A 14,698-nucleotide genomic window follows, 5' to 3' on the forward strand; every position below is an offset into this window, starting at 1 on the left:
TTTTGTATAAATGATATGCTTTATCTCACTAGATTCATCCTGTGGTTAATTTGTGAGGGAGGGTTGGAGAAAATATCTTTAAATTTAGCTTCTTGATTCACATTTTTCTTCAAGTTTCAATAACTCTCTTTTAGTTAAATTTTAGTTGCCTCCAACAAGATGTTCAGATGCTTTGGGCTTTCTGTGGCCTCAAGGGAAAGGAAAAGTGAATCTGAAGTCTCTTATTGTCTTCACGCTGTTCTCTAGATGGCTACTTTCTCTGTGGCAGAGGGTCTCTCTGGTCTGATCACTGTGGCCATTGCATTGCTCTTCTCTGGGATGAAGTTTGTACTCTTTAATCAGAGTACAGTGGAATTCCCTTGCTTTATTAGCCTCCTGTTGGCTTGGATAAGATCTTAAGATCTCTCTGAGTTTCAGCATCCTTCTTCTTCCACAGTATATCTGGAATGGTCACGTGACATTTTGGCAGGATCATTTTGCCCGTTGGTGCAGTGGCCTCATGCTATGTATGTTAGTTTTCAACTCAGTTAAGTTGCTCCTTATTTACCTCTATGGCACTTCCACATTGCATGGCTTCATAGGTGTAGCAGGAGGTTTTTTTTATATAAACCAAACTGTCAAAACAGAAGAGTGCTCACACAGTAAGTCAGAAAACCAAATTTATTACTCACGAGGAGCAGAAAGAATCAGCAAAAGCCTAAGTTCGACGACAAGCCTGACCCTTGAGGTCAGAAAAGTTGCCCAGGGTTGACGGAGTCTCCTCTGCACATGCCCCACTGTGTACTGCAACTGAGGAACCCCTGAGTGCTCCGCCCTAGGTTTTACACCCCTTGTGCAACTTGGCTCTCTGAGTTCAAGAGTTACAGGAATATCCTGTTCTAGGAACAACAAGGACAGAGCCCATACTGTCCCAGAAACTTTCTCCTTAGGAGAGATAAATGTTCTTGGAACATTCTAAAATTATTCTGAGAACTAGGCGGTACTGAAAGTTGAGTTGGTCAAGGCCATTCAGGTCTTGTCCTCCTGACCACATAGACAAAGTGGACCACAAAACAATAAGCATTTGCAGAAAGAATCATATTGCATCGTGGTAGTCATTCTTCATTATGATAAAAGAGTGTATTCACCAAAATGTTACCTGAATTCTAAATCTGAATAAACCCAATAAAACATAGATTTGGACCTGTTGTTTCATTTGATAAAAGATACACTAAACCAAAAAAAAAAAAANTTCTGTATTTTGTATAAATGATATGCCTTATCTCACTAGATTCATCCTGTGGTTAATTTGTGGGGGAGGGTTGGAGAAAATATCTTTAAATTTAGCTTCTTGATTCACATTTTTCTTCAAGTTTCAATAGCTGTCTTTTAGTTGAATGCCATCAAGAAGATGTTCAGATGCTTTGGGCTTTCTGTGGCCTCAAGGCAAAGGAAAAGTGAATCTGAAGTCTTTTATTGTCTTCATGCTGTTCTCTAGATGGCTACTTTCTCTGTGGCAGAGGGTATCTCTGTTCTGATCACTGTGGCCATTGCATTGCTCTTCTCTGGGATGAAGTTTGTACTCTTTAATCAGAGTACAGTGGAATTCCCTTGCTTTATTAGCCTCCTGTTGGCTTGGATAAGATCTCTCTGAGTTTCAGCATACTTCTTCTTCCACAGTATATCTGGAATGGTCATGTGACATTTTTGGCAGGATCATTTTGCCCATTGGTGCAGTGGCCTCATGCTATGTATGTTAGTTTTCAACTCAGTTAAGTTGCTTCTTATTTACCTCTATGGCACTTCCACATTGCATGGCTTCATAGGTGTAGCAGGGGTTTTTTTAATATAAACCAAGCTGTCAGAAACAGAAGAGTGCTCACACAGTAAGTCAGACAAACCAAATTTATTACTCACGAGGAGAAGAAAAAATCAGCAAAAGCCTAAGTTCAATGGCAAGCCTGACTCTTGAGGTCAGAAAAGTTGCCCAGGGTTGATGGAGTCTCCTCTGCACATGCCCCACTGTGTACTGCAGCTTGGGAACCCTTGAGTGCTCCGCCCTGGGTTTTACACCCCTTGCGCAACTTGGCTTTCTGAGTTCAAGAGTTACAGGAATATCTTGTTCTAGGAACAACAAGAACAGAGCCCAGACTGTCCCAGAAACTTTCTCCTTATCTTAGGAGAGATAAATCTTCTTGGAACATTCTAAAATTATTCTGAGAACTAGGAGGTACTGAAAGCTGAGTTGGTCAAGGCCATTCAAGTCTTGTCCTCCTGACCACATAGACAAAGTGGACTACAAAACAATAAGCATTTGCAGAAATAATCATATTGCATCATGGTAGTCATTCTTCATTATGATAAAAAGAATGTATTCACCAAAATGTTACCTGAATTCTAAATCTGAATGAACCCAATAAAACATAGATTTGGGCCTGTTGTTATATTTAATAAAAGATACATTAAACCAAAAAAAATAAATAAATACATACATAAATTCTGGAAGAAGTATAAAAATCAGACTCATTTCAATAAACGCTGACAAACAAGGTTGTCAGACATATGACAGAGTAATAGAAAATGTTGACAATTCTTAGGGCAAAGTGAATATGATTGCTATTCAAATGAACAAAGAAGATAGTAAACTCAATGGAAAAATGGGCCAAAAGATTCCAATACATTATTAGCAATCTGTGAAATGCAAATGTGCACAAATAAAATGAGATCTGTATTTTCACCATTTGCTTAGAAAATATAAGAATCCTAGATAACGTGTGATGAGGATATGAGGAAAACAACCTTTATGGGCAATGGATGGGAAATTAAATGGTTTTAAACATTTCAGAAAATAACATGACAGAACCCATTTGAAAGTATGCATACCCTACAACCTGTCTCAATGATGGGTACCTATCCATGATATAGTTTGGATGTGTGTCCCCTCCAAATCTCAGGCTGCAAAATGAACCCCAACTTTGGAGGTGGGACCCAGTGGGAGGTATTGGATAATGGGGTGGATCCCTTATGAATAGTTTAGTACAGGAATGTCCAACCTTTTGGCTTCCTTGGACAACACTAAAAGAAGACTTTTCTTCGGCCACACATAAAATACACTAAAAATAGCTGATGAGAAAACACACACACACACACACATAAAATCTCTTATATTTTAACAAAGTTGACACATTTGTTTTGAGCCACATTGAATACAAGTTCTGACTTGCATTCAGCCCACAAGCTGCGGGTTGGACAAGCTTGGTTTAGCACCATCCTCTTGAGTGAGTTCTTCTCAGTGAGTTCATGAGAGATCTGATTGTTAAAAATAGCCTTGGACTGCCCCCTTCTCTCTCTTACTCCCTCTTTGACCTTGTGACACACTGGTTCCCCTTCACCTTCTGCCATGATTGTAAACTTCCTGAGGCCTCACCCAGAACAGATGCCATTGCTTCCTGTGCAGCCTGCAGAACCCTGAACCAAGATAAACCTCTTTTTTTTAAAAAAAGATAATAAATTACCCAGCATCAAGTATGTCTTCATAGCAATAGAAACAGACCAAGAGTTCTAGACCAGTCTGGGCAACAGAGTGGGTTTTTGTGTCCACACACAAAAAAGTTAAAAATTAGCCAGGCATGATGTTGTGCACCTGTAGTTCCATCTACTGGAGAGACTGAGGCAGAAGGATCACCCGAGGCCAGGAGTTTGAGGCTGCAATGAGCTATGATTGCTCCACTGCACTATAACCTGGGTGACAGAGTGAGACCCTGTCTCTTAAGTGAAAATAAGTGAGTGTGAGGAGACCACATGATCTTTCTAGTTTTCAGCCCCTACTGCAGTTCCCTGTAGACTATTTTGCTTATTCCCAATGTTCCAGGTGCTGTCTGCACATTGTAGGCTTGTTGTTCTACCTACTCAAGACCCCAGATCCAACAAATGTCCTCAGAGATGGGCTCCACTGCTAGTCTGTGATCACCTAGGAAGGACTTGTTTTTCTATGAAACTTAGTTCATTGAAACTTTAAGCCCACAGTTTTTTGATGGCTTTAAACAAATTTTTTTTTAAGGTCATCCAATGTCTTATCATTATGGCAGGAGCGATTGCCTTTGGTAACTTTATTTTAATTGGAAGAAGAATTTCTAACGTTGACATTGTAATGAGGATTTTGGATTTTGACGTTAATGGAGCAATTAAATCCAAGTCTATTTCCTGTCTTATGCATGTATTGAAGGATCAAATGAGAAAATATATGTAGAGTGCATGAAGTGTCTAATACACACTACTGATATACAGTTGTATTATGACTACACACTGAAAACACATGATCAACCAGATCGCTTCCTGAGACATAGAGCCAGGCTTTTCCAATGACACTTAACTGTTGAATAATTCTATTCAATTTTTCATGGGACTTAGGGTTTGGTCCATAAAGTGCTGCCACAGTATGCAAATCAATTATATCAATAAGCATGCTAATTTATTCAGCAAACATATTCTTGTAGCAATACTTACTCAATGAAAGAAGTAATATATTTAGTTTCTAGTAGAAGCTACTTCTCTCATTGTGACCTGGTTACAAACATTGAATGTTCTAGCTATTTTGAGGAGAATTAATAGGCATTACCCAAAGAAATGATATATTACCTAGACAGCAAGAACTCTTATTCCTCTTTATCTTCTTTTTGATAAATTCTACAGTCTCCTGATAGTGAATCTAGATTCTGTGGGATGTACAAAACAGTTCTCCATGAATTTAAATTTATACCTATGATCATATGTAATGAAAATAGCACTTAAGAACCAACTTGTGACCATGTTCAGAATGGAAGCTTCAGAAATCTATGGTAAACACATGAATATAAGACCATTTTAGACACAGTCCCCAAATTACCTCTGAATTCAGTGGGAAAAAGTGACAATATTTAGGGCATCTGGGATAGTGCTACCTTCTTATGCTTAACATCAGCAAATTAAAACCTCATACTAGTGCTCTGAAGCCTCATATAACTAATAAGGTTTATGTCTGAAAAAGCCACTGCAGGCTACTGTTAAAACCAGCCAGACAACCATCTGAAAGCCATTTGCCTCCCTCTGGTTAAAAACAGTCCCATGTCTACGATGATGTAGTTAAGGCTGTATCAAGATCTTCTGTCTCTCAGCAGGGACGTGGTTTCCCAAATGCTAATGTTTAACCAACAAAAGTTTTGCAGCCAGAGCTTGTGCAAGTATTGGTAGATAGAAAATACAAAATCAAACCATTTCTCATAAATGATTAAACAATTAAAAAATGAATGCAAGAATCTTGTGTGCGTGTGCATGGGTATATGCCAGTGTGTGTGTATTCAGCTTTATTAACTTTATTTAACTTTATTAACTTTGTTTAAAATTTAATTTTAAAATTAGATTGGGGTAAAACATTATTTTCATCTCTTGTCATAAATCTTCTGGCTCATGGGATTCTGACATTCTGTCATGCTTGGCAAAGTTGGATTCATGAAACCAATAGCGGGACTGAGCCTGCGTGTGCAGCACTTACACAAGGGCTCCCTATTTTGTGCAACAAGCAGTTTCAAGAGTCCAAAGAAAAAAATGTCAAGAATTACATTGAGATGTCAGAGACAGGCTCTGAAGCCTTTTACTTAAACTACTTGGGATCACTACCTTGTTAATGAACATGAAAATCTTCTGTGTCCATTTATCAGATTAATTACTTTTCCATAAAAGAGTGAGTTGAGAGGATAATAAGCAAGAAACCCCTGTCCCTGCTTCCTCCTGAAAACAGGGATATTAATATCTTAACCTTGTTTTGAGAGATGAATGGGTAGGTCAATATTGTGTGGCTATTTGTCCTTCCACTTGGGAGAGATTACCACTGCATTTTCCCCTCAATCTCTAGAATCATGGCTTATAAAAAACAATTATGTACTGAATTACTAATTAAATCAAAAGTTTATTAGACTTACTATCAAAGAGCATGCTCAGATTTATCTATTAGTAATAAAATATAAAATCTAAAACAATATTATAAGTAAAATAATCCCTGTTACAGAGAAAAGCTATGCACTGTTATGAAAGCCTTTCATATTTAGGGATATCAGGTAAGGCCTCCCTTGGTGGGGAAGATGAAGAACAAACTAAAATAAGAGTAAGAGCTAATTATATACATCTGGGACAGTAGTGGGAAAAGCATATGAACAAGAAGACCAAAGTCCAGGAGACAAGAAGAAATATATCTGAATCATTTAGTTCAATAATGTTCATGCCACGAAAGGGAGGAGAGAGAAAAGACACAGATTTTGTACTGCTTGAACCCATTTTGGACTCTTGATATTTATCCTAGTACCAATGTGAAGTCTTTGGGAATTTTAAACAAAACAATTTACCATGTAAATTGTATTTGCATTTCAAGAAGGTCATTCTGAAATACAGCACAGAAACATTTTGGAGAGAGAATCAGAGACAGCACTTTAGAGGTGCTCACCATAGCCCAGGTGAGAAAGTGATGGGCTGGAATCCAGGATGGCAATGAAAATAGAGAAAATCCATTCAATAAATAGAAGGTAAAATCTGACAACACTTGATGACTGGAAGTGGAAATGTGAAGAAAAAAATGTCAAGAATTACATTGAGATGTCAGGTGTAGGTAGAGGTTGACATCATTTGTTGGAAAAAAAAGTGCAGGACGAATACCACTTTCAGTGAAAGAGACATCTGGGTTGCTTAACGTATCATGACATGGGACTTTTCCAATTTCATGCAGGTAAATTAGGAGGGCTGAACTTTGAGGCACAAAAGGTGGTGATGGTGGTAACAGTGGCCTTGAGACTAGACTCTAAAAGATTAGTGTGATTTGGAGCAGCTACAGACTGAAATATTTGAGTGAAAAAAAAAACAAAAAACATTCACACTTATTCTTGGAGTCTTGTTCTATTTGAAGGAGTAAATAATTGGGCCTTATTCAGAGCTGTAAGTTTTGGTAAGCCATAAAATGGACAGAAAATTTTATAAAAGCAATTCACCAATTTTATTCACTGAACATTTACTGATTTTTTTCCAGGTTTAAGTATTACGACAGACATTGTATGGTAATTTATTGACCATCTTCTCTGGTGTTTGTATTAATACACAGAGAAATCTAACTTTGAAAGTGTAGTATTGCTTTCGGCTTACACCAATCATTAGCCATTATCCCAATTAATTAAATAAGATTGTTTCAGTGTTAAGCTACATTTTGAAGTTAATGAAACACTTAAAAGGCTGTGATGTAAGTGCAGATGTAGTATGCAAAACATGTTTGATTCATGTTGTTCAACACAATTTCATCATAAAATCTTATCTATAAAACAAATATCTTTTCACAGCTATTCTCTTGCTTTATGTAAAGTTTGTATCTTGTATCTCTATCAAATTAATTTACATTTCTAGTTTTTATTCTCAACCATAAATGACAGCACTAATTTTACAAACATTAATGATGAACTACACTCACTCATAACTATGTCTAAGTTCTCTTAGATTTATTGAACAATTTCTGAGTAATGGCTAGCAGTTTATTCTATGATGATAAACATTTTACAGTATCCAGGCTTCAGACATATTTTGAAAACATTTCTATATGGGTCAAAATTTAAATCAGTTGTAAAACACAATCCACTCAAATACTTTCTCTAGTATGAGCTATTAAAATGAAATACCAAAGTGGTTCCCCAAGGCACCAATTTATAGTCTATATGTGCAGTGCAGAGTTACCAGACCAAGGCACTGTGTAATCAAGGAAATCTTATTTCTTATTTTCTTTTCCTAAGATGTTCCTTACTCTCAGTTCCATAAAATGTATATTACAGGCAAAGAAAATTAACACAAATAGAATTAAATATAAAGTATATTCACATTAATAATCAGCTTTGCTTTATCTATTAAAGGATATAACAAACTTGGGGTTTTCAGGACCTTGTAACTCCTGGTTCATTGGAAAGTACCGAAATTCTTCCCAAAAGTTGTATATAATGCATTATTCAAATAGTGTCCAACCACTAGTTAGAAAGCTTAGCACTCAAATAGCCTTTGAAATCTCTGTAGAGTCACCTCAGTCGAACAGTCCTGATAATTTACAGAAGTGTAGAGTGCACTAAGAGATCCCTGATGTACAATGTCTTTGCTTGTAGAGTGTTTTCTGTGTTGATCCACTGAAGTGTGTGTGGGGGTGTGCGAGTGTTTCTGTGTGTAGGTGGGTGAGTATGGGTGTGTGTGTGTGTGTAGGTGGGTGGGTATGGGTGTGTGGGTGTGTGTTACGTGTTTACATTGTGGTATGTGTTGGGTGCCGCCAGTAGGTACTTGGAAGAGCTAGGACCATAAGTTTGTAAACATTCCTACATGCTTGCTTCATAAGAAGTGTATTCAACATGGTCAAAAGTAAACCAAGTGAACAAATTAGACATTAATTAAATTTAATGCTGGCCAGGAAAGAAGAATTCAAGGCCAGGTAAAATGAAGAAATACAACCAAATGAATGAAAGTTTTAAATTGATGAGTAGAATGAGAAAGGAATCTTTTTTAAGGATTGTAATTTCTAGTGAATATCAGTATATAAAACTAAGTATTATATGGCTGTCAATTGACTAAAAACTGTACTTAAAATTTGAGGTAGTGAAACAGTCGTATATTATCTTCTAATTCAATTTTTCTGTCTCAAGAATGACTTGTTAAAATTTTTTTTTTGAAATTTTACATTCTCATCTTGAAAGAGCTTCACAAGACTTACATGAGAATCTGGATTCTTATAAGACGTCTGATTTTTTATTGGTATGATTGTATTTCTGTTATGTACACCAATGTCAAACATTCGTTTCCTGAGCTATTCTCTAGAACACAATTTAACTTGTAATGGACACTCAACAAATGGTCAGTCAGATAATTAAATCAACACCTTAGTTTCATCAATTTTCATTTCACATAAAAATGACTGATATTCTATACCAGAGAGAGATGAGGGACGGAGAGCAGTTGAGACTGAAAGGATGACAAGCAGACCTCATTCTGCAGTGGATTTTCTACAGTCTCCACTTCTGAATGCTTGGAAACACTTGTCATACTCAAAAAAATAGCTCATGGCGCTGGGCTAGCATGGGGAGGCTTAGCACTAACAACTCAGATTTCCACTACCTTGTACGGACCTCAGTTTCCTCACTGGGCCCTGGCGTAGGTCTGAGGGTCTGAGGTCTGTTGGTCTGAGGGTCCTAGGGAAATCCAGCCACTCAGGAGCCTGAGATATTCTAGCGTCGTGGCCGGGCCTCCTCTCCCAGTGGACTCATTTTCCAGCACCCCCTCCACTGTCTCCGCCCAATTCCTCGGGGAAAAAAGTATTTCTTTTTTCTTTTGATAATCCTTCCTGAAACTTTTGCGGGTACAGAAAACACAAACTGATTGACTGACAAAAGGGGGAAGAGGAGAGGCAACCAGAAACCTTGAGGGACCGGTTCCCTCCTTACCCAGGTCTCCTCTCCCCAGCACAGCTTGGCCCACAGCCTGGAGGTGCCAGCTGGGGCCCTCACCCTACAAGCATCCGGATATGGCCTTGACCTCTTCTCCCACAGCCCAGTGGCTCAGTTCTGAGAAGGAACCTAAGTAAGAGGGAGAAAAAGCCCTGCTGCCTGATCCCTCGCTGCCACTCACAGACCCTCGGTTGATTGGCAGCAGTGAACAGGTTAAAAGAAAAGAAAACAGAAAGATCCAAACACCCAGACAGAAGACCATGTGCGGAGAGAGCGTGCTGGGAGCCTCAGTAGCCGGCCCCCTCCTGGGATATTCAGGGGCCTCCCCTGGGCCCAGGCAGTCGCTGGCGCCCGAGGGAGCCCCGTGGGCCACTGAGCCTTGTGGACAGTACTTGGGGTCATATTTCTGCCAGCCCAGACTGAAGACCTGGCCTCTCTGGTTGGCGCCCTGTGTGTAGCCCGTCTGCAGTGACATGGAGTTACCACACTTGTTGATTCCCAGCTTGGTGTCACAGATGTGCCGCCGGTCCCGAGAGCCATCATGCCCACCTGGCTGACCACTTGTTTGTGCCCATCTGGAGGCTGATGGTCGAGTGGTCCATGGGGGCAGGATGTGGTTCTCGGGGTCGTAGAGATGCCTCCTCGCGCCATATGCGGTCATGTCTGTCTGGCTGGAGCATTTGTTGGTGCCCTTCTGCAGCTCGATGACGCAATGTCCCGCCTTCATAATGGCGTATTGGAAGTTCCACTCCTGCTTCTCCGAGTACTTGTCACCGATGTCCTCCCTGCTCTGTAGCCCCTTAGTCTTGACCTTCCCTGCCAGGGCGAGAAGAGACATCTGCACCTGCCTCACGTTCCCACACTCAAACAGGTCGTTGGCCTCAAATAGGTCCACAGGGTTCATGCTGTAGCTGACCATGGCCTTGGTGAAGTTAGAGAAGTTTTCTAGCCGGTGCCAGTTCTGCACCGAGCGGCTGATCTTGGGGACTGAGCCCTGCTGCAGCTTGTTCATTAGTGTGGGTAAGATAATCCCATCCTTCAGGCCTTTCTGGAAGTCGCGCCGATGAAGCAGCTGGTGAGTCCCTCCATCCAGCTGCGGAGCTCTGCCTTCTTCTGGGCGTCATATTTGGACGGGAGCCAGTTCTTGACCTCCGCATGAGCCTGTAGGAGGGGCCCTTGCTGAGCTGCGTGGAGCTCATGACTGGAGGGCGCGGCAGCCGGATGGGACAGGATCAGACGGGGGCGCTAAGTCTTTTTGCTAGTTTGCAATATTTTGTTTTCACCATACCATTGTTTTTAGTACATATGTGTACATATGTTATGAGTATTTTAAAAATGTGTTAAAAATGTTAGACATCTCCCTTTTTTTTACCTTCCCTTTTACCCTTTACTGCCATTTACATCCACACAGATGCACACGCATATACACATACTGACCAAAATTAATTTAGATGTACAAATGGGTTATTTGAATCCAAAAAAGTCAATCTATATTAGTTAAAGTGTCATGCCAGTGCGAATTATTTTTATAATCCTTTTAAGAAGAAAGAACTTCCGGCTGGGTGCAGTGGCTCATGCCTGTAATCCCAGGGATGATTTTGGGATTTTGGGAACCCAAGGGTTGTGTATCACGAGGTCAGGAGTTCAAGACCAGACTGGCCAAGATGTCGAAACCTTGTCCCTACTAAAAATAGAAAAAAACTTAGNGTGGCCACCACAAAAGATGTGTGAAATCACAGAGTGAAAATAATAAGTGGTAGTTTAAAATGTTGAATAATTTTGGCCGGGTGTGATGGCTCATGCCTGTACTCCCAGCACTTTGGGAGGCCGAGGCAGGTGGATCACCTGAGGTTGGCAGTTCGAGACCAGCCTGGCCAACATAGTGAAACCCTTTCTCTACTAAAATTATAAAATTAGCCAGGCATGGTGGCACAAATCTGTAATCCCAGCTACTCAGGAGACTGAGGAAGGAGAATGACTTGAACCCTGGAGGCAGAGGTTGCAGTGAGCGGAGATTGTGCCACTGCACTCCAGCCTGGACGACAGAGTGAGATTCCATCTCAAAATAAAATAAAATGTTAAATTTTACAAGTCATTGTTCCTATTCTAATTTTGAATGCAACCACTGCGTCTTACAAAACAGTCTCGTTAAACTATTTTGCTGTATGGCTCTTTTATGTTTAATAAAAGTAAGAGCCTGAAAACGGCTGTGTTCTGTAAAATTGAATTACTTTCTACCCAGTTCGCAGTGTTTTATCTTTATATTCAAATATATATAAATGACTGATTGATGAAATTTTTTTCTTTTAAACACTGCTGCTGAATCCATGGAGAAAAAAATGGGTAAATTTCCAGAAGTAGGCTCCCTCCGCTCCAGTTCGCCCCGGCGGGCGCGGCCAGACAGAGACTGAGGAGTGCGGCTGGGGCGATGTGGCGCTACCCACAAGCCTTCACCCAGCTCGCCTTGTCCCTGGAGGAAGGAGCAGGAGGCGGTAGCGGGAAGTCACAGGCTGCGGTGGCTTCCTGCTCGCTGGCGGAGGAGGCGGTGCTGTGAGCCGCGCCGGCAGCGCGGACCCCGTGGCGCATCCCGGCGGGTGGGACAGGTGTAGACTGAAAATACAGCCTTGAGAAAATGCATCTAGCTGTAGTTGCCTGTGGTGAAAGACTGGAAGAAACTGTGACCATGTTGAAGTCAGCTGTCATTTTCAGCATCAAACCTCTTCCATTCCAGATTTTGCTGAAGATCAGCTACGTCATAGCTTTAAAGGAAGATGTGACGGGGTCCTTTCTACAAACATTTAATTATATAATATACCCCATAACCTTTCCAAGTGAGAATGCAGCAGAGTGGAAAACTAAACCACGTGCTTCGCAGAGATTGTTCTTGCCTTTAACCCTGAAAGAAGTTGACTCCCCATTGTCTGCCGACACTGATAGCCTTTTAATTTTTTTTTTTAAACCACACGTTGATGATATTTGGTCTTTGTTAAAGGAATTTAATTCCACACAAGTTGCTGCGATGGCACCAGAACATGAGGAGCCTAGAATAGGACGGTATAGTCTCTTTGCTAGGCATCTATACTGTGGAAAAGCTGAAGTAAACTCTGGAGTTACGTTGACAAACATGACTCGAATGAGAAGAAAGTGTTTCAAGAATGATATGACAACCGTGAGACTACAATGGGGAGATACACTTATGACATGGCTTAAAAAATACAAACGAAACATGACACGGGCGATCAAGATCTGTTAAATCTTATGTTTTTTCATCCTCCAGAAAGCCTTTTGTTTTCCTGTGTCAATGGAAGTGTCATTCAGATCATACTCTATATGGAAGCAGTTGCCAAGAAGCAGAAGCAAGAATCTTTATTCTTCATGGGAACGGGGTGTTTACCATCATGAAAAGCCACCAGCATTTAGAGCTATNATGGCCACCACAAAAGATGTGTCAAATCACAGAGTGAAATTAATAAGTGGTAGTTTAAAATGTTGAATTCTGGCCGGGTGTGATGACTCACGCCTGTACTCCCAGCACTTTGGAAGGCAGAAGGCAGGTGGATCACCTGAGGTTGGCAGTTCGTGACCAGCCTGGCCAACATGGTGAAACCCCTTCTCTACTAAAAATATGAAAATTAGCCAGGCATGGTGGCACAAATCTGTAATCCCAGCTACTCAGGAGACTGAGGAAGGAGAATGACTTGAACCCTGGAGGCAGAGGTTGCAGTGAGCCGAGATTGCACCACTGCACTCCAGCCTGGACGACAGAGTGAGATTCCATCTCAAAAATAAAATAAAATGTTAGATTTTTACAAATCATTGTTCCTATTCTAATTTTTGAATGCAACCACTGCGTCTTACAGAACAGTCTCGTTAAACTATTTTGCTGATAATGAATTCTTAAATAAAAGGAGAACTCCACAGAAATATATATGGCTCTTTTATGTTTAATAAAAGTAAGAGCCTGAAAAACGGCTGTGTTCTGTAAAATTGAATTACTTTCTACCCAGTTCGCAGTGTTTTATCTTTATATTCAAATATATACAAATGACTGATTGATGAAATTTTTTTCTTTTAAACACTGCTCCTGAATCCATGGAGAAAAAAAAATGAGTAAATTTCCAGAAGTAGGCTCCCTCTGCTCCAGTTCGCCCCGGCGGGCGCGACCGGACAGACTGAATGCGGCTGGGGCCATGTGGCGCTACCCACAAGTGGTGGCGCTGTGTCTGGCCTGCAGCTTCTGCTCCCTCCTTTATGCCTTCACCCAGCTCGCCTTGTCCCTGGAGGAAGGAGTGGGCGGCGGTGGCGGGAAGCCGCAGGCTGCGGTGGCTTCCTGCTCGCGAGCTGAGGAGACGGTGCCGTGAGCGGCGCGGGCAGCGTGGACCCCATGGCGCGTTCTGGCGGGTGGGACAGGTGTAGACTGAAAATACAGCCTGTTGAGAAAATGCATCTAGCTGTAGTTGCCTGTGGTGAAAGACTGGAAGAAACTGTGACCATGTTGAAGTCAGCTGTCATTTTCAGCATCAAATCTCTTCCATTCCAGATTTTGCTGAAGATCAGCTACGTCATAGCTTTAAAGGAAGATGTGACGGGGTCCTTTCTACAAACATTTAATTATACAATATACCCCATAACCTTTCCAAGTGAGAATGCAGCAGAATGGAAAAACTAAACCATGTGCTTCGCAGAGATTGTTCTTGCCTTTAACCCTGAAAGAACTTGACTCCCTATTATATGCCAACACAGATAGTTTTTTTTTTTTTTTTTTTTTACCACCCATTGATGGTATTTGGTTTTTGTTAAAGAAATTTAATTCCACAAAAGTTGCTGCGATGGCACCCGAACATGAGGAACCTAGAATAGGACGGTATAGTCTCTTTGCTAGGCATCTATACTGTGCAAAAGCTGGAGTAAACTCTGGAGTTACGTTGACAAACATGACTTGAATGAGAAGAAAGTGTTTCAAGAATGATATGACAACCGTGAGACTACAATGGGGAGATACACTTATGACATGGCTTAAAAAATACAAACTAAACATGACACGGGCGATCAAGATCTGTTAAATCTTACGTTTTTTCATCCTCCAGAAAGCCTTTTGTTTTCTGTGTCAATGGAAGTGTCATTCAGATCATACTCTATATGGAAGCAGTTGCCAAGAAGCAGAAGCAAGAATCTTTATTCTTCATGGGAACGGGGTGTTTGCCATGATGATAAGCCACCAGCATTTAGAGCTG

General features: G+C 40.8%; 3 pseudogenes; 2 read left to right on the forward strand and 1 right to left on the reverse strand.

Annotated features, from left to right (window-relative positions):
* Positions 1 to 5,676: 5,676 nt before the first annotated feature.
* LOC108520860 (calponin-2 pseudogene) lies at positions 5,677 to 10,663 on the reverse strand (annotated as a pseudogene).
* A 1,229-nt stretch (positions 10,664 to 11,892) lies between these two features.
* LOC108520861 (glucoside xylosyltransferase 1 pseudogene) lies at positions 11,893 to 12,957 on the forward strand (annotated as a pseudogene).
* A 697-nt stretch (positions 12,958 to 13,654) lies between these two features.
* Positions 13,655 to 14,691, forward strand: LOC108520863 (glucoside xylosyltransferase 1 pseudogene; annotated as a pseudogene).
* The last annotated feature ends 7 nt before the right edge of the window (positions 14,692 to 14,698 follow it).

The sequence above is a fragment of the Rhinopithecus bieti genome, unplaced genomic scaffold, assembly GCF_001698545.2.
Source record: "Rhinopithecus bieti isolate Rb0 unplaced genomic scaffold, ASM169854v2 scaffold_56082, whole genome shotgun sequence".
Classification (NCBI taxonomy): Eukaryota; Metazoa; Chordata; class Mammalia; order Primates; family Cercopithecidae; genus Rhinopithecus; species Rhinopithecus bieti.